Here is a 23,246-nt window from a genome sequence, read left to right as displayed (position 1 = left end):
CTCCTGGGAAGGAAATTTAACTGGGATGCTCAAGCAGAGTTTTTCTGTGAGAAGCACCGCAACAGAAATTCCTCTCAGACTTGCTTATTGTTGCAGAGAGAGCCTTTGTAATTACCAAGGGATTAGGGCAGAATATGAAAAGTCCTGGAAGAAAGCAGCTTTCTTGCAGATCAGGAATGTGTGCTGCACAAACTCTGAAACCATCAGATGGGTTAGCGAGGCAGAAGTGTATTAAAATGCTAAGAGTTCAAGGAGGAGGTCCTAGTGAAAACTCCTAATTAAAGAAATAAAAAAGAAGGTTTCTAAAGAGTGCCAGAGATTATGTCATTTGATTTCTCCAGGAAGAAAAGGGGTCTTTTGAGGATTGCAAATGAGATGACAATGCTGCGCCAATACAATGGACTTATCCCCTTTCCACAATAAAAGTAATGAAAACTGGGCTTAATGGTACATAAATAAAAATAATTAAATAGAAGATAGTGGTAGTGGTACATTACCTGAATTAATATACAAGATTAAGAGGCCAATAACCCAGAAACAACTTACTTTCTTGATCTTTTATATAAATTAATCCACCCTTTTAGGCATCAATATGATCTTACACCACACTGAGTTACAACAGTGCTGTATCATTTTATTAAGGGCATAAACAAAAATATTTTTAATTAAAGAAATTGGTGACAAAACATTAGCCAGTGTCTAGATTTGTGGCATACCTCTTCAGAATAGGAATGGGGAAGAATTTTGGTTCAATCCACAATTTGGAGTGAACCCCCTCCCCAATCTACATCTGGCAGATCATGCTCTGATCAAAGCACAGACAAGTGGATTAGATTGCATGTATATGCACTGTTCCAAAGCATGGTTTGTTCCAATTTACATTAATACAAGGTGGCCTGAGAACTTCTCTGTTTGTTTGTTTTTTAAAGGAAGGCATTTTCAGCTACTTTGAGATACAACCATTACTAGCCTGTATAGAAAAATATATGGATCCCCCCCCCAAGGTACATGCCATCATTTTCTTCATACCATCATCCAGGTAGGGATGTAAGAAGACATCATTTCTATTCCGACCTGTGTTGTTCACATGCATTGTTGTTTTCATTCTGCTGCAGTTCAGCTTCCAACAAAAACTGCATTATTTGTCTCACTGTGGCCTGTGGTGGAATTCTCCATAATTAATTACATTCTTCAATACCATTGTGGTGAGGTGGAGAGATCAATTATATATTGCTTTTACTCTGAAACAACAGTGACATATATATTGGACATATATCCTGGATTGATAACAGTTTTTTAAAAATAAATAAATAACCAGGGAAACCCTCATAAGTTCTCTAAAAACAATTTAAATTTGTTAAAAACATGCAGACTTTTAAGGATATTTCCTTTTAAAAAATCCACATGAACCAGGGTTGGACTTGATGATCTACTCATGTGCAGGGAACACAGATTGGATTAGGACTCTTTTATCCGTTCCTACTTCAGAGTCTTTAGAATTAGAGAGTCACAGTAAAGTGGTTTTGTGGCAGAATGCAAATGTATATGAAGAAGAATAATATTAGGAAAAATATAATCCTATTCTGAACACACACAAATACACAAGAGTATATTTCATGTTTCAAGTGGAAACTGGTTATGTTAAATAAGTCAGAAAAGTATAACATTTCACATCTGAGCTCTATTCTGAAATGGATTGCTGGTTTTTATGTGTCTGAATCTGTCTTGGAGACATTTTCAAAATACTTATTCCAAATAGATTTTTATGCAAGCTGGTTCTATAGGTAGCCGAAATGAATATTATTCAGCCTGACAACAATGTCATAACACTGTTTATTATTTGAAGATGCAAGCATAAGCTTACAGGGAAGTAACTCCCATTGAAATAAATGAGAGTCACTTATGAGTAAACATGTTTAGGATTACAGGACGATACTGCTTACTTTGACTGGAAAGAGATGTTATAGAGAGCGCATGGAAGCTGCAGAAAACTACAGCTCAGCCTAATGCTTATCTGGTGCTCAGTAACATTTCTTTTAATACAGTGGTACCTCAGGTTAAGTACTTAATTTGTTCCAAAGGTCCATTCTTAACCTGAAACTGTTCTTAACCTGAAGCACCATTTTAGTTAATGGGGCCTTCCGCTGCTGCCGCGCCGCCAGAGTATAATTTCTGTTCTGATCCTGAAGCAAAGTTCTTAACCCGAGGTACTATTTCTGGGTTAGCGGAGTCTGTAACCTGAAGCGTATGTAACCCGAGGTACCACTGTAATACAAAGCATATGATGTGATGTCATTGTACTCTGAGGTTCTCTGTCTTTTCAAGCAATAGCTAACAAAGTGCAGCACAATGGGAAAACAAAGACTGCAATGTTGTCAAATCTAGGAAAAGGATGACGTTTTGGTGATGCTTGAATCTAGGATGAACCCATGGCTTCCTATGGGGGTGTTCCAGTTTGAACAAACAGAAGCCTGTTCTCCTAAGATAAAGCTGCCATTGGATACAACCCTTTGTAATTATGAAATGATGTTATATTGATATGTATCATTATTCCTAATACTTTTGTTAATAAGATAAAACGTTAAGTCAGGCAAGGGGCACCAGGATATTGCTGGACTCTGGTTCCCATCATCCCTGCACCCCACCCATGCAAGGGTTAATGGGATTTGGAGTCCAAAACATATGGCAGGCACAGTTCCCACCCCTGTATTAAATGATGGCAGAAATCTGCCATAAGACTTTTCCTGCTCTAGATCAATTCTACTCATTTCCCCCACACTTTAATATGTTTTCCCGCCACAATTGCCTTGCATAACACTTTTCTTTTTGGCTATCTTTAATTGCCTGTCTTATTGAAGAAAGGAATGCATGCATACAGTCACACTTTGCAAAAACAAATATGTTGTTATTGCAGTCAGCTAGACCACCTAATGTATATCATATTAAGTACTAACTTAATTTTTTAGGGACGAGTGTCCTGTACAATTTGTAGCACTGAATTCCTTGAGGAAACTCACAGCCCAGCTGCACATGGATGGATACTATTTGTTTTAAAAGATTTATCCCTTGCCTTTGCATCAATTAATGTTCAAGATGGCTTACATATAAATAACATTAAAATAATACAAAAAATAGATGTATTAAAACTTTACCAAACAGCCCAGTAGGGAGCAGCTAAAACAATAAAACAATTTCCCTTGTGAACAAAAGTTTGAGAAAACAAACAGAATTAACCTATTAATTAATTTGTTCAGACAGAACTCAGATAAGTAATGAACCCTAGAGCCCGATACCACATAGCAGAAGTTGCTTTATCGAGACAGTATTTCTCACTGTACTATTGTCAGTTTTATACACACAGACCAATTAAATGAGCAAGTCAATATATATTCTGGATGTACGTTCAGCAGAAATATATACTTTTTGTTTGGTTTATGTTGCATGTTAGTGGCACTCCTATATTGCACTTAGTACTTATGAAATAGAATTAACTCTTGTCTGATTCAAGCTACCTGTCTCTTGCATTAAATCATAACTTGCAGAGTGTCAGCAAAAGGCCACCTCTTGACAAAAGGTCATTTCAGTACCAGTACTAGGTGTTTGAAACACTTCTTTTGACACCAGAGTGCGTTAATTGTTCATGGAACCCTTCCCCTTTCAGTGTTGCTTTAAGGCATTCTGGCTCAGCTTAAAGTCAGTCAAGCAAAATTGGAGCATCTGGTTGCCGTGTCAAAATAGCATAGGCAACTTCAGTGTAGCACCCTAGTGGATAATCTCAACTCAGAATACAAACAATACATTAGTGATTGCCAGGAGGCTACAGTTCCTATTCCTTTGAAATAAATTGGAAAAAATTATGCACACAAACACACAAATGTAAATTAAGCTTATCATTTTCTCTGCCCTATTCTGGCATTTCCTGTTTTAAATAGTTGACCATTGCTTGGAAATTCATTTCATTTAACTCATTTTCAACATATGAGTTAATTGTTGTGCCATTAATATCTCTTTAATATGTAATTTAAACATACACTTTAAATTATATGATGAGAGCATGAAAATGAGTGTCACGTAGAACCCATGCATCACTTTAAAAAGAAAAAGAAAAAGTTGTGTGGTGGTTTAGTACTAGTTAAAGTTATTAATATTACAAGTGATTGAAACTGGTGGTAATTTCTGTGGCTGCTTTGCTATATAGTATTATATCAATTGTTTATAGCTTGTCCACAAAACCTCACTCCGGCTTAATGGTTTACAGTAAGTAATAGGTGATCCTGTACAAATTCATATTGTGTTTATCATATTCATTTTGATGTTAATGGCTTTTAGGGTACAATTCTGCAAAATGAAATGATTAAATACATACCACTTACTTCTTAGAGAGAATAATTTAAATTCTATTACTATTTGTCCTGAAATGGATGCAAAATAATACTGTCAGAGAAGCACATATGACATCTGACAGTAGATCCAGACCTAACCCCCAGGGCAGATTACTCCTGCCCCAGGCAGGAATAGTCTATGCATAGCACCAGGTCAGCAGGTCAGGCAGTATAAATGCTTAAAGATTCTAAGCTTATACCACCTCATATCTGTCCCTGCCTCAAAGTGCTACCTCCTGTGGTTCTGACACAAGTGACCTCCTGAGTGTATGCCTGTGCTGTGGAAGTCAGAGGAAAGATTTCCCCCCTCTGACTATGCACATAGGATATGACTTTCAAAGGAAGTTGCCATAGCCTGGATCTTAAATCAATGAGAATACTTTTCAGTCAGTGAGAAAAGAGTTAAGCATATGATGGATGCTTGAAAAATCATTTCATAGCACCAGAGGATGCAGTCCTGACTTAGTATTTATTAATTAGCAGAATTTGGCTTTGCTGGGTTTCATTCTCACCCCACCCCCCAGGAAGACGTTGCTTCAGTAGTGATTTAGAAGAGACTCTGCTTTGTGGCTGTCAGCCAGCACTCAATGTTAGCAAGTGCTTACATTTGCTTCTACACTCCATTCTTGCACTCCTGTGCAGGTAGCCAGGCTCTCTACCATCAGCCCTGAAGTCTATACCTGATTCACCATCTCCTTTGCCACCACTTTGTATCTGCATTAGTTTATGTTATGGTTACCAGATGTCCTCGGTTCCCGGGGACAGCCCCCGGATTTACCAATCTGTCCCCAGACAAAATCTATCTCCGGAATGTCCCTGCATTTAAAGTAATGTCCCTGGATTAATCATATGCCTGGGCACTTCCAGACCCTCCCCAGAGCCCGAAGCAAGCATCCACTACAGCTCCAGAGAGGTGCAGCTGGGCTTTGCTGCAACTCTCCCACCTATCAGCTGACATGCAAAAAGAAACCTCCCTCTCTGTCAGCTCTGCAAACAGCCCTGCTCCTCCTGCTTGCTTGCTTGAGATGGAAAGGCAAGGCTGCTCTTTGGACCCGCGGAGCTGAGGTGTAGGGAAGAAGCCTCCCTGCATGACATCTCTGCAAGCTACCCTGTCTCTCCTGCTTGCTCATGAGGAAGAAGGATCACTTTTTTCATGCCTTTAAAGCCCCCTTTGCTGTATTCTGCCTGCTTGTGAGCTGAGCTACCAAGCTGGCAGAAAGCAGGATGCTGCCTTGAGCCTTCCCTTCGCTCTCCCAGACAGAGGCTGTTGCTTCAAAGTTAAGGGTGGTGGTGGGGGAAATTGTCTTGCCTCATTTACTCCATTCTGCATGTTTGTGAGCTATATTGGACTGCCTTCCTTCCCTCCCTTCTCTCTGTGTAATTGTCTGTCTCCCCATTTTTTCCTCCGTACCCATAAACTCTTTCAAATTCTCCCTTTGTCTTTTCACACATTTGGTTCCCCAAGCCTATACATCATTATGTGCTGCTGCTACATTTTTATTCCCTTGCACCCACCCCCCACTAGCAAAAAATAAAAGGGGAAGAATGTTTTATGTTTATTTTGGGGGTGTTTATGTTGGTTCCCCCTAAAGAGCTTTCCTGTTCCCTTCTTATTAAAAAATGAACCTTAAAAAAATTAACCTTTAAATAAATTAAAAGAGGCTACCTATGCTTGCTTGCTTGCCTCCCTCCCCTCCCCTTCCCTTTAATAAAAAGGGAGAGATTGGTGTGATGGGGCTTGGGGGGGGTATCTTCTGTGTCACAATAGGTGTAAAAATGGAGCAGAGAAGCCTTATGCTCTTTTAAATTGTGGCTGCTCTTTTTGCGGTACCTCCATTGCAGGGGGTTGGACTAGATGCCCCTCAGAGGTCCTTTCCAAAGCTGCGATTCTGTGATCATCCCACAGTCATATTCTCAAACTCGGCTGACGCCCGTGCAGGAGACACCCACAGGTGGGCAGGGCAGCAGCAGATGGAAGGAGTTTCTGCTAACGCTTACTCCTGAGTAAGTCTGTAAGGGATCGCAGTGCAAGGTGGGAGAGGAAGGGAGTGGAAACATGGCTAGTGCTCCAAGAAAGCAGGCTGGGACCCAGAGGAAGGCCAAGCAACAGAGGAGACCACAGAAGAGAAGACATTACTTCTTAATTTTTAAAAATAACTTTACACACACACACAATTTATATAAAGTGTCCCCGGATTCATTGAAAAAAATCTGGTAACCTTAGTTTATGTAGGCTAAGCAAAATATCTGGAAAAGGCTTTATTTTGTGCAGAATTCAAACACAGGCTGTTTAATTGTGGGAAATGGCTCTTCCACGAGCAGTAGTCAGCTGAAGATCTTTGAATTTCAGCCTAATAAATACACAGATTTTGTCTTTAATCTGCTAGTTATGTGTTTTCATATTGGGTAATCACTTAGTATGTGTTTTTCTCAAAACATTTTCCTTATGTATAAAATGAACCAAATGACAGCTGAGTTGTCTGGAAATTATTTTATGCTTAGACTTAAAAATACATGCCAAAGATTATTGTGTAAATAAATACATTTCATTATTACCACTAAAATGCACGGATCTCTGGGGTAGAACATGGCAACTTTTTAATTGCCCACAGCAGGACCACACAAGAGCTCAGGACAGCATGTGAGAGTGGATATTAATGCAACTGAAATTACCAGGAGAACTTGGTGTATTTTCGAGAGCCATATGATCATTGCTCCCGAGAGTCATTAGGGAAATTCAGTGAGTTAAATAGCTCCCTTTTGTAATGTAATTGGACTAGGGATTTTCTCATCTGAAAAGCTGGAGCAGCAAAGGTACCATGTATGAGTTAATACTTTTATGTGTTAAAGTGTTAAGTGTTGTGAAGTATGTCTCTGACATATATAGTCAAGATAGACTGAGTATGGAATAACATTATGACATTAATACACTAGTAATCCATACCCTTTCTTGAGACAGAGGTAGAGTGTGTTGCAGTTTATGCCCATGAATGGAACGTTGGCACCCATCTGCCATTCTTTCTACCTGCTGAAAAGTAACTTTTAAAGAAAAGTTTGGAATAATTGCCCAGACCAATGGAATAATATTGGTTTTAGGAAATTGAAGATGGCAGATTACCACAGATTAATGTCCTCTCAGTACATTAATTATATCACAAAATATCATTTACTAATAGTGAATTTTGTGATTAGCACATGATTACTCTACATGCTTACCAAAGGGCAATAGCTAACGATTATGACCAGGGTGTAATGTGTGTGTGTGTGTGTGTGTGTGTGTGTGTGTGTGTGTGCACGCGCGCAAAACTTAAAAGTCAGCTTGGAAGAAAGAAAACACAACTGCCAGGAAGAGAAGAGAATTTCTGTTCTCCTTATCTCCCTATTGTCCTTTCTTCCAAACCATACTTGATTGTAAGGTTTCTGGGTTGAAACGTACCTGGGAGTTACAGAAATTTAAATGGAAGCCCTGCCCCTCCCCCAGTGAGTGGCTGCTGGTTTCAACTAGGAACTAACTAAATAGGAAAAAGTGACCGGTCCAACGGAGGGGGGGGGGGTTTACGGACTACTTTCTGCCCTCTTTAGGAAACCAGATGCCAAGGCCAATTGTTTAGGCACTAGTGGCACTGGAAGCTTGGCAGTTTGCATTCCTATTTGTAATAGAAGAGAGCTAACTGTCTAAGACTGAACTATCCAGAAACACCCATCATCTCTGTCTGTTGGCCATGCTGGTTAGGCCTGATGGGAGCGTCATTCTATTCTTTTCAGACTGTGTGGTTTGTGAGAGTGTGAACGCTGCTGTACTGGAAGGTCCAAATGTATTCCAGCAGGAAATCGTCAGTTCGTTGTTTTCAGAGTGGCCATCAAATTTTAGCTAAGGTGAACTTTGGAGTTAATCTTGGAGGTTGCCACCTCAGTGAAACATCTAAGGAATTTGGGGGAATGGAGAAAGAGCTACACCAAGATTAACAAAACTATAGGGGAAGTCTCCTATTTTGAACCCACAGAAAATTGTAATGAAGCTGTGCCAAGACTGTCACCTGCTTTTCATATTCACATTAGGATTTGTGGGTTAGTGAAGAAGTTGCCTGTGCAGTGGGACTACATTTTCAATAGAATTTCACTTAGAGTGAAATGAAGTCAAATGTTGAACTTTTTGCTTGGAAGAATGAGTGAAGAAATGTTGAGTGAAGTTAAAAGAATTCCAGAGGGACTAGCAAAAGATGTGGGTGGCAGATATACACATAACACTAATGGTTACTTCATTCTTTCCCTTTCAATGTCAGCTTTTGAATTATTCTTGTAAGAACATGCATCTGACACTTCATTTGTATGGCTCTGACATTACAGTTCCACTTCTACTATATTGATTAGTTTGCAACATGTAAAAGGATGATATTTTTGCTGTGCAGGAAAATAAGTGCTTCAAGTACTTACTCACTATGTATTTCTCAATGATGGGCACCATTGTTTTTGTTTTTTTATTTCAGTGAAGTACCACAAGCAGCATGCTAGAGGCCTCCTTGCAAAACACCAAAGAATTCCCTACTCCACTTACTCACAAAGAAATTGAGAATAAAGTCCTTGACTTAAGCATAGATTCACTTTTATTACTTAAGCATTGTAGTGGAGTCATAATTGCAGAAAAGAGCATTTCAATAGCTACTTAAAAACCGGATTTTGTTGCAATCTCAAAGAAGATCCAAGGACATACACTTTGAACACTACTTGAGTTTTCCATTATGGTTTGATAATTAGGTTGGAAAGAAGTTAACCTTGAAAAATCTACTGAAAAATATTATTCTTTAAGTTTGGCCTCTATTGAGAGAAGTTGTAAGGGGTAGTTGCTAGCATTGTGAGCTGTAAGCCATGAAATCCTGGTTCAAATTTCACCTCATATTTGAGCTCATTGGATGTTATGAGCAAGCCGCTGCACCAGCCTGGTTTTCCCATCTGCGATATACAGAGATGGGAATCCCTCCCTCCATTGATATACCTTAGATTGGCAGGCAACTCTGCCTTTAGTAGCACAGGACCTTCTATCTTCTCTGGTGTACCCAGCCAGTTTATATCTGCTGCAGTTTATCCTTTGTTTAAATTTTGTAGAGATTTGGTTATTCTGTAGATGCTTTCAGAGTTTGTTCCCATAACTCCGCCATGACCCTTCAACACCACTCCCAGCTGCCTCCTACATTTGAATTCATCCTTCCATTTCAAGTTGTTTTACACCGGTTTTAATGTGTTTCAATTATATTAGTATGGTGTTCCTGTATAAGAACTTTGTTTTGTTCCTTTATAATTTTGTTGGAAGCCACCCAGAGTGGCTGGGATAAACCAGTCAGATGGGTGGGGTATAAGAAACTTGTTGTTGTTGTTTATTACCACTCTGAGAACCAACCTCCTGGACAAGGACTTAAATACTTCAGAATAAAAGCATAATTATTATTGTTAGTTGCAGCTAGGCAACTCAGTGTGCATGAGTTTGGAACACTGGTGCAGGATGCATGACACAAATGCTGATGCAACTTTCCCATGGCAGAGTTTCAGCCTGTTTGCTTTGGGTAGCTTCAGAAGTTACAAACAAGCACTTTTTAATTTGTAACTAAATTGGGGCAGAACATCTGGTAGATTGAAAGATGCATGAGTTCTGGCTAGTGATAGGTGAATACTGCTCCTTCCCTAGTTTTCCTTGAATTAGTTCATATCAATCTAGTTTTCTCCCAACTGGGAAATTGCTTAGACTATTCAGAGACAATCTGAATTAAATCAGACTCTGTAGTGCATCTAGTCAAGGGCATAGACCAATCCTTCTCTGATCCTATCCTTAAGCATTGAATTGTACTCCTGCCTGCCTCCCATCAAGCTAAAACTCTGCAACCCACTCACTGGCCTCCAACCACTTTCTTCAACCATCTGTTAACAAGTTTACCTTGGAATTATGGCTCCAGTGGAGAGGGATTGAGATTTTTCTCCTTCCTACCCTTAGCATCCATCCTACTTTTTTTTTTAAATAGATATTTATTAAGAATTTTCCATTTCAAAAAACAAAAAAAACAAAAAAGACATATACAGTTTAGAACCCTTCTTTTCTATAACATATTTCTCTGACTTCCCCACACCTCCCCTTCTTATATTCCAATTCAAATTGTTAATTCAACAAGTTCTTATCCCCAATTTTTAATTATATTTAGTTGAATTTAAAAGACCATTTTTACAACATCAAAATTTTTGCATCAATGTTCATTCTTAAATCTTAAATCCTTTTTCTAAAATCGACCCAAATTCCCTTCCACGAATTCCCCACTTTTCATACTAATAACAAAACAGAATAAAAAGAAAAAAGATGGATTATAATTATGCACCCTTTGGATCCCCAAACCCCACCCCGTCCCCTTTCCCAGTTTCAATCCCCAACAGATGTCCATCAGTCTTAATCTGCTATCAGCCTGGAGATCTCACGTCCGAGGCTCTCAATTCTCTCTCAGTTCCTCTCTGCCGGTTTTTTTGATAGTCCTTAGTATTAAACACCAAATCTCGGAGACGCTCTGGCCCGATAGGGACAATGTTTCTTCCAGCCAGACCTCCATACTTAAAAGTGGAGCCCAAATCTTGTTTCTTATTCCTTTCAAGTCCAAATGTCCCCAAAGCTCCAACTTTCACCTTAATCAAATTTGTAATCCTTGGGTCTTCAGATCTCCACATAAGGAGATCTCTCCATTCTTCAATAGCATCCATCCTACTTTTGTGACAGCACCAGGCACCAATGGAAGGCAAAGGGGTGGAAGATACTGCTGTGCTTACTTTTTCCCCAGTGTCAGAGCTAAAAGCAAAAACAAGAAGGAATGTAAAGAGGTGAAGGTGTTGCTCAGTATAGGTGAGAGCAGTGCTGGGCAGGTGCCAGAACTCACCATGAATGCCTCCCTTGTTCTCTTATAATGGACGATGGCATCCACCTGAGAGGTGTCGGAACTGAGTTACAGCTGCAAAAAAGCCCTGGCTGAGGGGAAAGAATTCTCTGGATCAGCTTGAAATATGAGCTGGAGAAGAACTCAACACAAAATGAAAGTGCTTTGGCAATTTCTAATTTTAAGTATGAGCTTTCCATAAAAAGAGAAAATTCCTTCTGATGAGAGAATTGTGAGGATATGTGTTAGGTCTAATCAAGAGCACACAAAAATGCACTTGAGTACATTCAAATCTTTGTACTGTCTATATATGTCCATTGCATCATGGCCAGAAACTTTAATAACCCTCCCCACAAATAGTGATTTTTGAAGAATGCTACACTGCTACACATGAGGGTTTGTTCTCTAATATAAAGTATGTTCTTGTTTCAGTGGCAGCTTTCTGCCCTTCTCTTTCATTATGCTGTTTTACAATTAAGTGTGGAATGTGAAGAATTGTTTTCAAATATGATTGTATTATTTTCATTCTGACAGGGATTTAAAATTGAAAGAAATCTATTTTTCAGCTTCACACTACCAAAATTAGGCAAAGGGGGTTCCAAGTTAAAATAGATTACAGAAGAACAAATGAAGTTGTGAGTTTTCTTCAGTGTAAGGCTGCTTTTGAAAAGTCACTCATCTAATCTGAACTAGAAGCTTAAATATGATTTGCCCGGAAACCAAAATATAGCCTGAAACCTGATCTGGATCTGAACTTCTCCTCTCTTGCCAAATAAAAGCATACTTAACTTCATTTTGAGAGAATGGCCAGATGTTCATGCTGCTTTTTATTTTAGCTAAGCAAGTTCACCCACCTCTAATTGAAATCCTGAACATTAATACCTCTCAGGTGCTTTGCAGTGAGCAAATGTCATCCACATACATTTTTATTTTTGTATTTAATGTTGAATTTTCATGTAGTTGTTAGTGGTGAATATGTGTAGACCAGGAGGGAACATACACCCCAGCAGAATATGTGCATACTACATACAGACATATCATCCATTCTGCATGCTATATGAAAGGCCTTTGTACAAGTATTGTGCATCTATGTCAATGGAATAGTGGAACAAGTGCAACCAATATATATTCTTTCCTTTGATATTCATAAATATTTAATTAAAATATTGATATACTGCATTGCCTAGGTTCATACCAGAACGCAATGAAACCATAATAACAATGAGCCAAAAGAAATTTGGCAGTGAACAACAACTCAAATCAGCAGCTCACATCACCTCCCATAGGCCAAGTGCACCAACTCTAGGGGAGGGGACCTCAGCACCTCAAATTTGTTTTAAGGGGCCCAGGCCCCTTCAATCTTGAGGTGGACCTGTGCGCACAACATGCTTTATGTGTTGCAGGTCCTCCAGTGCTCAGCTTCCTCCGTTGCGCACACATCGTGCATGCGTCATTATAGGTGTGTGACACACATGACATTACACACACGCAGCACCCCACCCCACCCCAATCTTGGGAGCAACCTGGTGCCTCTACCATAAGCTATCCAGGACCAGAGGCCTTGCAGCCCCTAAAGAAAACCACCAGGAAGAGGCTCATCCTAACCTTCACAGGGAAACAATTGTATGGACTTTGAGCAATTGCACTGACGGTTTTATTCATGTGAATGGAATTTTTTCCTAAGCCTAATTGCCATGGGAGATAAGAGGAGTAGGGGGGAAGAGATAAGGGGAGAAATTAGGGAGAAAGAAAGAGAGAGATGAGGTTTAAAAGACCGTATAGCTGGAAGATAAATGTATGTATGAGTGTGGATGGATGGGTTAGATGAATATAGTGTGTGTGTGTGTGTGTGTGTGTGTGTGTGTGTGTGTGTGTAAAGGTAAAGCTAAAGGACCCCTGACAGTTAGGTCCAGTCACAGACGACTCTGAGTTTGTGGTGCTCATCTCGCTTTACAGGCCAAAGGAGCCGGCATTTGTCCGCAGACAGTTTTTCCAGGTCGTGTGGCCAGCATGACTAAACCGCTTCTGGTGCAATGGAACACCGAAACCAGAGTAGCGCACGGAAACGCGGTTTACCTTCCCGCTGGAGCGGTACCTTTGATGTGCTTTCGAACTGCTAGGTTGGCAGGAGCTGGGACACCGAGCAACAGGAGCTCACCCTGTTGCAGGGATTCAAACCGCCAACCTTCTGATCGGCAATCCTAAGAGGCTCAGTAGTTTAGACCACAGCACCACCCACTGTGTGTGTGAATAGTTGTACGTAAATGTGGTGTGTATGGATCCATAGATACAAATGGAGTGTCGCTTTGTTCCTACCCTCTTTTAGCTGTCCACCACTACCATGTGAGTCATGAAAGGTTACCTATAAGGAAATGCAGGTTTTAACCTTAAAATGGTTTCCCTGCCATGTTCATGTCAAAATCTACAGAAAGCTTAAAGCAGTCTTGGTCTCCTTAGCAAACTGAAACCCTGATTGAAATAGTTAGAAAAAAGATGCCACATCTAGAAATGATTCAACCTACTCTGCTACCATATATTCAAGCCATCTTTCCTAAAAAGAGAAGTTGTCATCGTTGCAAATGATGACTTTATAAGAAGCCACTGTCATCTTTTTTAATGGCAATGGCAACCTGTCCTCCTTCATATTCACAACCCTAGCTAACGGTCCACAATGCTCCATCCTACTGCCCTTGACTAACAATAGTGTATACTAATCTAGTGGTTATGGGTATAGGCTAAACAGCAGGGCTGGGAAAACATTGGCTCGCTCAGTGCTGCTGAACTACAACTCCCATTATCCCTGACCACTGGCCATGCTAGTTGGGGCTGATGGGATTTGGAGTCCAACAAAAATCCAGAGGGCTGCAGGTTCCCCAGCCCTGCTATACAGTCTCAAGCACTCTTCTGACAGCCAAGGAATAAATACTGTGCTGGTGTACATAAAAATGGCTAGAATTTGGATACATCCCTGGCCCAAACATGATATGCATTAGAGGCGCTGAAACCCATGATGATCCACAACAGTTAATTCAGTCTTCCTATATACTACCTAACAATGCAATTTAGTCACAACACCTGGAAGTGACTTTGCAGTAGCTGTTCCCCAGCCCAAACGCTTTCTAGAATTAATGTAGGCTTTTATTCAGTAGTAGCAATATTATTATAAAAGGAAGGTTTTGACAGCTGGGGAATAGGTACAGAGGTTTCATAGTTAAATATTTTTATCTGTGTTTAATGTTCAAATACATAATAATTTGGCATTTTGTGCCTTAGTTCACACTTCCCACAGGAGTTGCACTTGAGGTTTTATGTTAAAATACAGCAACAAAAGAAGAAATGTCTACAGAATTTTCATTGAAGCGAAGTGCCTGAGATGCTCAGAGTCAGAGCTGCAATAGCTAAAGAAGAATTGTTAAACAATACACATGTTTAGCAGTCTCCATTGTAGTGGATCCTAATATATTACTAATGTGACAGCTGTGAGTGTTGCAAGATGGAAGACTTTTTATGCAGTCTGAAACTTAAGACAGATATTTCTGGTCACTGTCTCTTGTCCGTGCCAACAGAAATTGTCTGACTACTAGGGGGCAGAGCCTAAGTGGTGGACTGGAGTGAAAGTCTCCACTCCCTTCCGCTTCATCTTTCTTCATCTTTCCATTACTAGCACCTCTGATTTTATTTCTGGAGTCACAGTGGCACACATGGCTCTGATCCCTTTCCTTATATGTCTGTGCTGGGTAGCACTGACATGTAACTCAGAGGACATGACTAAGGGAAATATGTGGGATCCTGCTGAAAATAATACCTTCATGCTTAACGTTCCTCTTTCCTGAAATGTGTGGGGACACCCTCTCCTAACATCATGTTGCAAGTCTCTCTGCCCCACAAGTCACATCTGTTGAGGTGTAGTGGGCACAAGCATGAGCATTTCTTTAAATTGTGGGGACGACTGGGATAAGTAGATATGGGAATGTTTTTACCAGTATCCTGTTCCCATATGTCAGACATAGCTCCAGACTGTAGATGCCTCAGATGTTAATACTTCCATAAGGTATACACTACACCAGTTATAATTGCAAAAATGCTGGGTTCTCAGAGCGTTTTGTAACAACACGGTATTAAAGATGTAAAGAAATCTGCAGAATAAATCCTTTATAGGCCTATAATATGGTAAGAGAAGCAATGCACATGTGGGAGTCTTACTAACATCTGTTATTTCTGACTTGAAGCAATGTCAGAGGGTATATTTGAATAAATGGTAGGATTTGCTACTTTGCCAATAGATTTCTATGGCTGTGATTCATAAACTGCTGGTCTATACATAAATACTTACGCTTAACATTTAAGTGGATGAGTCAGAAGACAACAGCAAGACTATAAGTTGCCTGATGGAGAAACATGTAAACTATATGCAATTACCCCAATAAATCTGTTTGCCACTTCTCGGGCAGATGGCTTTGCGGGTGGGCCTCCAGTCCACCACTCAGGCTCTGCTGTCTAGTAGTCAGACAATTTCTGTTGGCACAGACAAGAAGAGACTGTGACCAGAAATATCTGTCTTAAGTTTCAGACTGCCTAATAGGTCTTCCATCTTCCAACACTCACAGATCTGTAGGCGCAGACCATCCCCCGATTCAATATAGTTTGTTAAGAAAATTGCCAAACTCGGATCCACGGGCGACTCTAGGCCATTTCTCTATGGTAGTCTATCTTAAAGTTTTTATGTGTTTATATGCCTACTGCATTTTTAAACTTAAAATCCATTGTTATATATTGTTTTAAATGTTTGTTTTGCTTTTGGGATTGTAGTTTCATTTGTGTTTCACAAGCTGGTCTCTGACCATAATAAATTTCATGTTCATGGTGGGAGGGTGTTCCACAGGGCAGGCACCACTACCAAGAAGGCCCTCTGTCTGGTTCCCTGTAACTTCGCTTCTCTCTGTGAACGAACCGCCAGAAGGCCCTCGGTGCTGGACCTCAGTGTCTGGGCAGAACGATGGGGTTGGAAACACTCCTTCAGGTATACTGGACCGAGGCTGTTTAGGGCCTCAGTGCAGTATAGTGGTACTGTACTGCTATTCAAGAATATTGGCCACAATCCCATAACTCCATGTGTGTACTTAGGTATGAGTTTACCAAGTTTTTCTATTCTTTCAAGTGAACAGTTGCCATATGACTGGGTTGATGTTTTTCTTTTTCCATTCACGACCACAAGATTTCTTTCCTGGTCTGCTTCACCAGTTCATTTTAATTTGAACAAAATTCTATACAACACATCCCACCCCCTTACCAAAAAACCCCACACCTTTCTTGAAAAAATGACTGTGACTTATGGGTCTGGGTTAGTCTAGTTTTAGAAGATAATTCATCCTTATTTTTTTTTACAGTGAACCTTCTTTCTGACATGGGCTTTGCGGCAGAGGCATTGCTAATGACAGGCCTGAGAGAATATGATAATCAGCTTTTTTGCTACATTATGAAGACTTACACAGTCTCTGTGTGTTTTCCCCCTTCAAAGAATATGCACAACATTCTTTAAATATTTTCCCCACTGCTCCTGAAAATAAATGACTCTGCCACAATTTGCAACAGTGCCATCCATACTTAAATGAGAGGTATTGAACTGCCTGACTTCCTGGCATAATTTACAAAGCGTTAAGCTTCAGTGCATAAAATATTCCATGTTTGTCCTCAGTTTCAGGCAGAATAAGACAATTTGCACTGTGGCATGTTCTTCCACAGCTGAAACACATTTTTTCACAGTGTTAAATCATGGTAGCTTACTTGCTTTATTATATACCTTTACAAAGTATTACCTTCCATTTAATTTTGTTAAATTGTTTCATCTTGCCCACAAGGATTTATCTGTGTTATGCTTAACACAACACAGAGTTTACCAACTTTGTTCCTGAAGTCTAATTACATGCAAAGGTGGCCAGTTTTATTATTTTTTTTATTATTTAGCTCTGGTGAACTATGACTGAAAATGATAACACAGACTATTAGGTATGATCTGAAAAATAAGCGGGTAATCTCTCTTATTATTATACCCCTTTTGCCGCACGCATTTCAAATATGGTTTAAAAATGAATGAAGATCCTATTATATTTATTGACATTTTCTGCATGAAATGAGAAGGTTTAAAAAATATGACATAAAGCTATATTCTGTACCAACAAAGGTGCCTATAAGTTAACTTGGAATGAAGAAATGAAATTACTATGACAGTCCAGTGTAATATCAGAACAGCAATTTAAAGTTACATTAAATATAACTTTATATGCTGCAACTTGCTGCTTTTCTGCTTTTCGTAACAGATGTCCAAAAAGCAGAGTGCCACCTTTTTATTGAATATGCTCAGACATCTTTTTATGCAGCATACATGGCACTGCAGTTTAAATTTTCCTGCAAGTACTTTGCATAAATATTGTCAAAGTGGTTAAAATTACCTGGGCAAATAATTAAAAGCTGGAATGAAACCAGGTTTTGATTGAAGTATTCTGGGTAATTTGTATTGATACAAAATGTATGCCATGCTTAAGCCCCACATCTTTACAGAATCAAAGCACCAGAGAAAATGTAAAGCACTCATGCTTCAGGCATCGGATAAGATTTATGAAGGGAAGCGAACAGGAAGAAAAAACGGGTGTAACTGATGGAAATCAGGCTCAGAAAGAGTCTTTTTTATCAATATGACTGGCTCAAAGCAAAACCAAGATCAGCAGTAACCAGAGTTGCAACCAGGTAGACAGTCAAAGGAAACCAGTAAGAGGGACTGGGAAAAGGAAATTGCATAGTACCAGAGGAGGGGCAGACTTTGGTAATCTTTGGTAGTATGGTGCCCTGAGCGGGGCCAAAATCTGGTGCCCCTAATTGGATCTTCTCAGCTGTAGATCTTCTCAATTTTGCACCCCCTCGGCTCGGCACCCTATGTGGGGAAACCACCCACACTTCCCTAAATCCATCACTGGCTAGAGATGGTATTTATTCTGTCCTGGACAAGGAACTCACAGAACATGATTGGTTTGGGCAGTGAGAAAAGCTCCAGGTGAGCAACTTGATAAACTATTGTGAGGGTGAATTAAAGACTTTTATGCCTCCAAGGCCAGATCACTCTCTCAAATGCTATCCCTTTCATCCAAAATAACCTTCACTGCAAATGGCGAGTTGTAGTCCTAGCATATAGGCCTAGAGGAAAGGACCCACTAGTATCAAGAAAAGTGATATGGTTTAGGACTTCCATATTATCTGAAGGAGTCACCAGGGTCTCAATATTCCGCTTATCCTCCAGCTCTCCTGATTTACAAACCATGATTCCACTTGAAGATTCTGGTTTTAAACAAGCAGCCAGGTTGAGACGTGTGTGTGTGTGTGTGTGTGTGTGTGTGTGTGTGTGTGTTAGAGAGTGTTTTGACATGCACATTAGATGAAGCCTTAAGTTTTGTCAGTTGATGCTTTATGTAACCTAGGCATAGTTTTTTGATTCTCCAAAGGAACTGCATGAAGCATGGCTGTCTTTACCCTGCAAAGAATAGGCATGGGGTGGTGGACAGAGTCATGTGACTGATTCTAGATCTCCTATAAACTTATCTAGCTGAATCTTCAGTCTAAGAACAAGCTGAATGCTTGAAGAGCGATGATCAAATACACATATGTCTTTGTAAATATAACTAATAATTTTATATGTCAGACATACATGGATTTTATATGGCATACCCCATATAAAAAAACTGGGACATTCCATTTTTTATGCAAGAGTGTGGCAGTCGTTTTGCATATCGTGATCTCACACAATTTTGCACTGAGCTGTCACACCAGAAAACCAGTTTTTTGGGGCCGCGATCTCATGCAGCGCCCCAAAGCACATGTTTCCAGGTGTCATGCTCTTGCATGAGAGCATGGCCCACAAAAAGTGCTTCTTTGGGGCTCTGTGATTTTGTGCGGGTCATGTGACTTGCACAGGAGCACTGCCAGGAAGACACACATCCCAGTTTTGGGACTCAACATGTCTGAGATGAGATACACATAAACTACTGCAATTAAATGTTGTTCTAAAAAAATATCAATATATCAATATGTTTTGTATTGACATTAAGGAATGCTGTCATCTTTAATATTTAAATATGTTAAGACAGAAATTTACTAGTAGATCATTGACCTCTATCTTTGGCATGAGAATTGATTGATTGATTGATTGATTGATTGATTGATTGATTTGATTGTCTGTCTTTATTCTAGAAACTAAAGGGAATCAGTATAGCTGTTGCTGTAGAACTGTTGCTGAGGAACTGAAATCTGTTGACAACTATTATATGGCTACTAATATCTAATCATTCAGTGTGTCATCACATGCTTTCCTTCTTTGTCTGAAAGTATTTCAGGTGGGATGGGGTGGTGAAAAGAAAGCTCTGAACCAAATTTTAAGTTACTGAGAGCACGTTCTGTGGATCCAGATTGCATGTTCAGCAATGATAAAATGACATACATAATATGGGGAAAGCTCTTTTTCCCCTTTAATTTGATTCATAATCCTTATCAATTCAATCAAATTAAAAACCATATTTTTTATTAAAAGGTGCTAAAACAAGCAATATAGGAATTGTGATAAAGCTAGGTTTCAATATATAATAAAATACACAAGTTTCTGCACAGCAAGAGCATGGCTTTGTACCACCGCTATGCTTGGAAATTTCCAAGTGGGATATAAACCCCAGTCCCGTGGAGTTGCTAAATCACACTTATTTTGGTTATTATAGGGTATTAGCAGATGTGTTCTACTTTCTTGTGTCCCCTGCAGTAATTGTTTGTTGCTTTTAGTATACCAGTAGTGTGGATCGAGATGGGGGGGGGGGAGACACCAATTTTATTGTATGGGCCCAAAATCAAAGTTTACTACGAATAATATATTTATTTTTCTTTTCTACAGTAAGTTTCTTCTGAGTTATTGAGAGCTATTAACAGAGAGTATAGGCAAAAAGGGAACAAGAAATCTGCTCAAGATCTCTGACTTCATTCTATTTTCTAAAAGGATATTAGAATTAAATTGCAGTAGATCCCCTTCCTTAGCACAGCTGTGCTTCTTGAAGTATTTTTTCCCAATATAAACTATGGTGTTGTGAAGGCACAGGTAGACACAGGAAACCATTGTCCATCTAGCTCAATAAATGTCTACACGGACTGATAGATGCCAGGGTCAAGAATACATTGCTCTAACTAACTTGACCGCAATGAGTTTTTTAGAATCTGACATGTCCGGATCAGTTTAAGGAGTCATCTCACTGTATTCAAACCTGGAAAGTTAGTTGACTGCCCTCAGGATGGAGCTGCAGCTCTGAGGCCACTCTTTCCTTTGTTGCTTGGACTGCTGACCATGTGTTGGTCCAGAGTACTGGTGATGCAGGAGTGAAAGCACTGTAGACTGGCTATTGGAGGTCCTGGTTCAAGATGTTCCCTCCACTGGTACCTTACATAGGTATAATACAACACCCTGGTGTTGTCCCATACCCTGAATGGATTTGCCAATTTGTGGGCCCATGGCTGCTGAGGATGAACTTGACATCTCTATTCCCAGCTCCCTTTACCTCAAAGAGTTGTTAAACAATACACAACTTTCAGGCCTCAAACAGCTTTTCAGGTTGCACAAGGAGCTGCAACTGAAAGACAGCAGCATAAAATCTTTATACTACCAACAGACTTCACTGACCATAGTGAAGATCAAACTCATTTTATTTATTTTTGGTCGGTTAGTAATAATTTTAATTTGACCCCTGATAGACCTTTTCCTTGTTCATAAGCAGTATGTGGCAAGTGAGAAATATATCAATTTTAAAATTGCATGTGCTGTTAAACCTTGAAGAAGATTTAGTTTGGTCTATCTATACTTGGAAGAAGCAGTATTGCAAAAGTTAGCTTTGTGTGTGTGTGTTTTCATATCTAAAGCTCTTGTAATCTTCAACAGCTATCATTTATTTTCTTGTCTAATCCTGCTATAGGCCATTCCCTTTTGCCCATGAGACTTCCTGTACAAAAAGGCAAATGCGCTGCAGAATTTTCTAACCCTTGTGAGAATGTGTTTGCTATAAACATTCCCTTTTCTTGACTTGTCTTCACCTTTTTTTCACCTCTTGGAGTGCAGCAGAATAAATCTTAAATGAATCTAACTTTTGCCCTTCTAGCTTCATAGTTGCTGGTCTGTGAGCAACAAAAACAAAACAAAACCTGGCACTAAATTTAGAGTTGTTTGGACTTGGTGTATTTATATTTAAAACAAAAAAGATGGGAAGAGAAGCATTGAATGAATGGCTCAGTTGTGGGGGAGAGAGAGACATACCGCATTCCACTAGAGGGTTGTTGGTTTTTCCCCTCCTGGTTTCTGAGTGCCTTACCCTCTTATTTTTCTTCATTATTTTCTTGTTTGCTATTTATTTTGTTGCACACCAGAGGTCTGTGCTTTTGATACCAGACAGCATTCTCCTAAAGCAGAAACTATTGCAAAAGCGTAGTGTATGATGGAGAATACTGACAGGCCATGCTGCATATTCAGCCTTCTCTTATGAAGTAAAGCTCTCCTTTCTTTTTTAGTCAATAAGTCCATAGTGTAGCACAAAGAATCTAGATAATGCAGCATTCTACCTAATTGAGTAGCTGTGATGGATTGCTTATATTCTTATGGTACAAGCTGCTTGAGGCAAGGTCTCCTTCAGAGCCACCATTGGTGTCTGATAGTGATGCCCTAGCAGTACTGCTAAGCATAGTGTTTACCCTCATGAGTCAACCTAGCCTGGCAAGCATTCTGTTATCCCTCCTCTTTAATGGAAATTACCTTTCTAGATATTCTTTGTTCAGTTCCCGTTCTGGATATTCTATTTCATGGGTAGGCAAACTAAGGCCCGGGGGCTGGATCTGGCCAAATCCCCCTCTAAATCCGGCCCACGGGCGGTCCGGGAATCAGCGTGTTTTTACATGAGTAGAATGTTTCCTTTTATTTAAAATGCATCTCTAGGTTATTTGTGGGGCCTGCTTGGTGTTTTTACATGAGTAGAATGTGTGCTTTTATTTAAAATGCATCTCTGGGTTATTTGTGGGGCATAGGAATTCGTTTGTTTCCCCCCCCCAAAAAAAATAGTCCGGCCCCCCACAAGGTCTGAGGGACAATGGACCGGCCCCCTGCTGAAAAAGTTCGCTGACCCCTGTCTATTTTTCTTAAATGAATCGTTTTGTGAAACTGAAAGCGATTACAGTGGTACCTCCAGTTGCGGACGGGATCCGTTCTGGAGGTCCAGTGGGATCCCGAGGTTTCTGCAACTTGAGAACCGCTTCTGCAAATGCACACACGGCAAACCCGGTAAAATACTTCCGGGTTTGCTGTTTTCGCATCCCGAAGTTTACGTAACCAGAGGGTTACATAACCAGAGGTACAGTGGTACCTCGGGTTACATACACTTCATGTTACACTCTCTGCTAACCCAGAAATAGTACCTCGGGTTAAGAACTTTGCTTCAGGATGAGAACAGAAATTGTGCTCCGGTGGCGCAGCAGCAGCAGGAGGCCCCATTAGCTAAATTGGTGCTTCGGGTTAAGAACAGTTTCAGGTTAAGAACGGACCTGCGGAACGAATTAAGTACTTAAACCGAGATACCACTGTACTACTGTAATTCCTTTATTCTGTGCTGCTATAAATCACCACATACAGCATGCTGATGTTGATGGGGTGTGGGGGGCCTCTTCTTTTGGTAGTCATCTATCTTGTTATAGAGTGGTTTTTGCCTGTCACAGGAGAAATACGTTGTTTTTTGTTCTTGTTGAGGATTGTATTTCCTTGGGGAATAACCTGTTGGGTAGCGGTAGGCGGTGCTAAAACCAAAGATGAGCAGAGCCAGAGAAAACAGCGCTTGTGGGTTAATTAATCTGAAATGAAATCTGTGTGCCTTAATTTTCTCCATGACTATCTCAGATTAGAATT

At 40.0% G+C, this 23,246-nt stretch overlaps 1 protein-coding gene across 22 annotated transcripts in view; it reads left to right on the top strand.

The window, feature by feature from the left end:
- Positions 1–23,246, top strand: part of TENM3 (teneurin transmembrane protein 3) — a 1,319,439-nt gene that overhangs the window by 350,562 nt on the left and 945,631 nt on the right. The gene's annotated exons all lie outside the window — the stretch shown is intronic.

This window comes from Podarcis bocagei (genome assembly GCF_964188305.1).
Source record: "Podarcis bocagei genome assembly, chromosome: 9".
In the NCBI taxonomy this organism is placed as follows: domain Eukaryota; kingdom Metazoa; phylum Chordata; class Lepidosauria; order Squamata; family Lacertidae; genus Podarcis; species Podarcis bocagei.
This window is presented reverse-complemented; position numbering and strand designations above follow the sequence as displayed.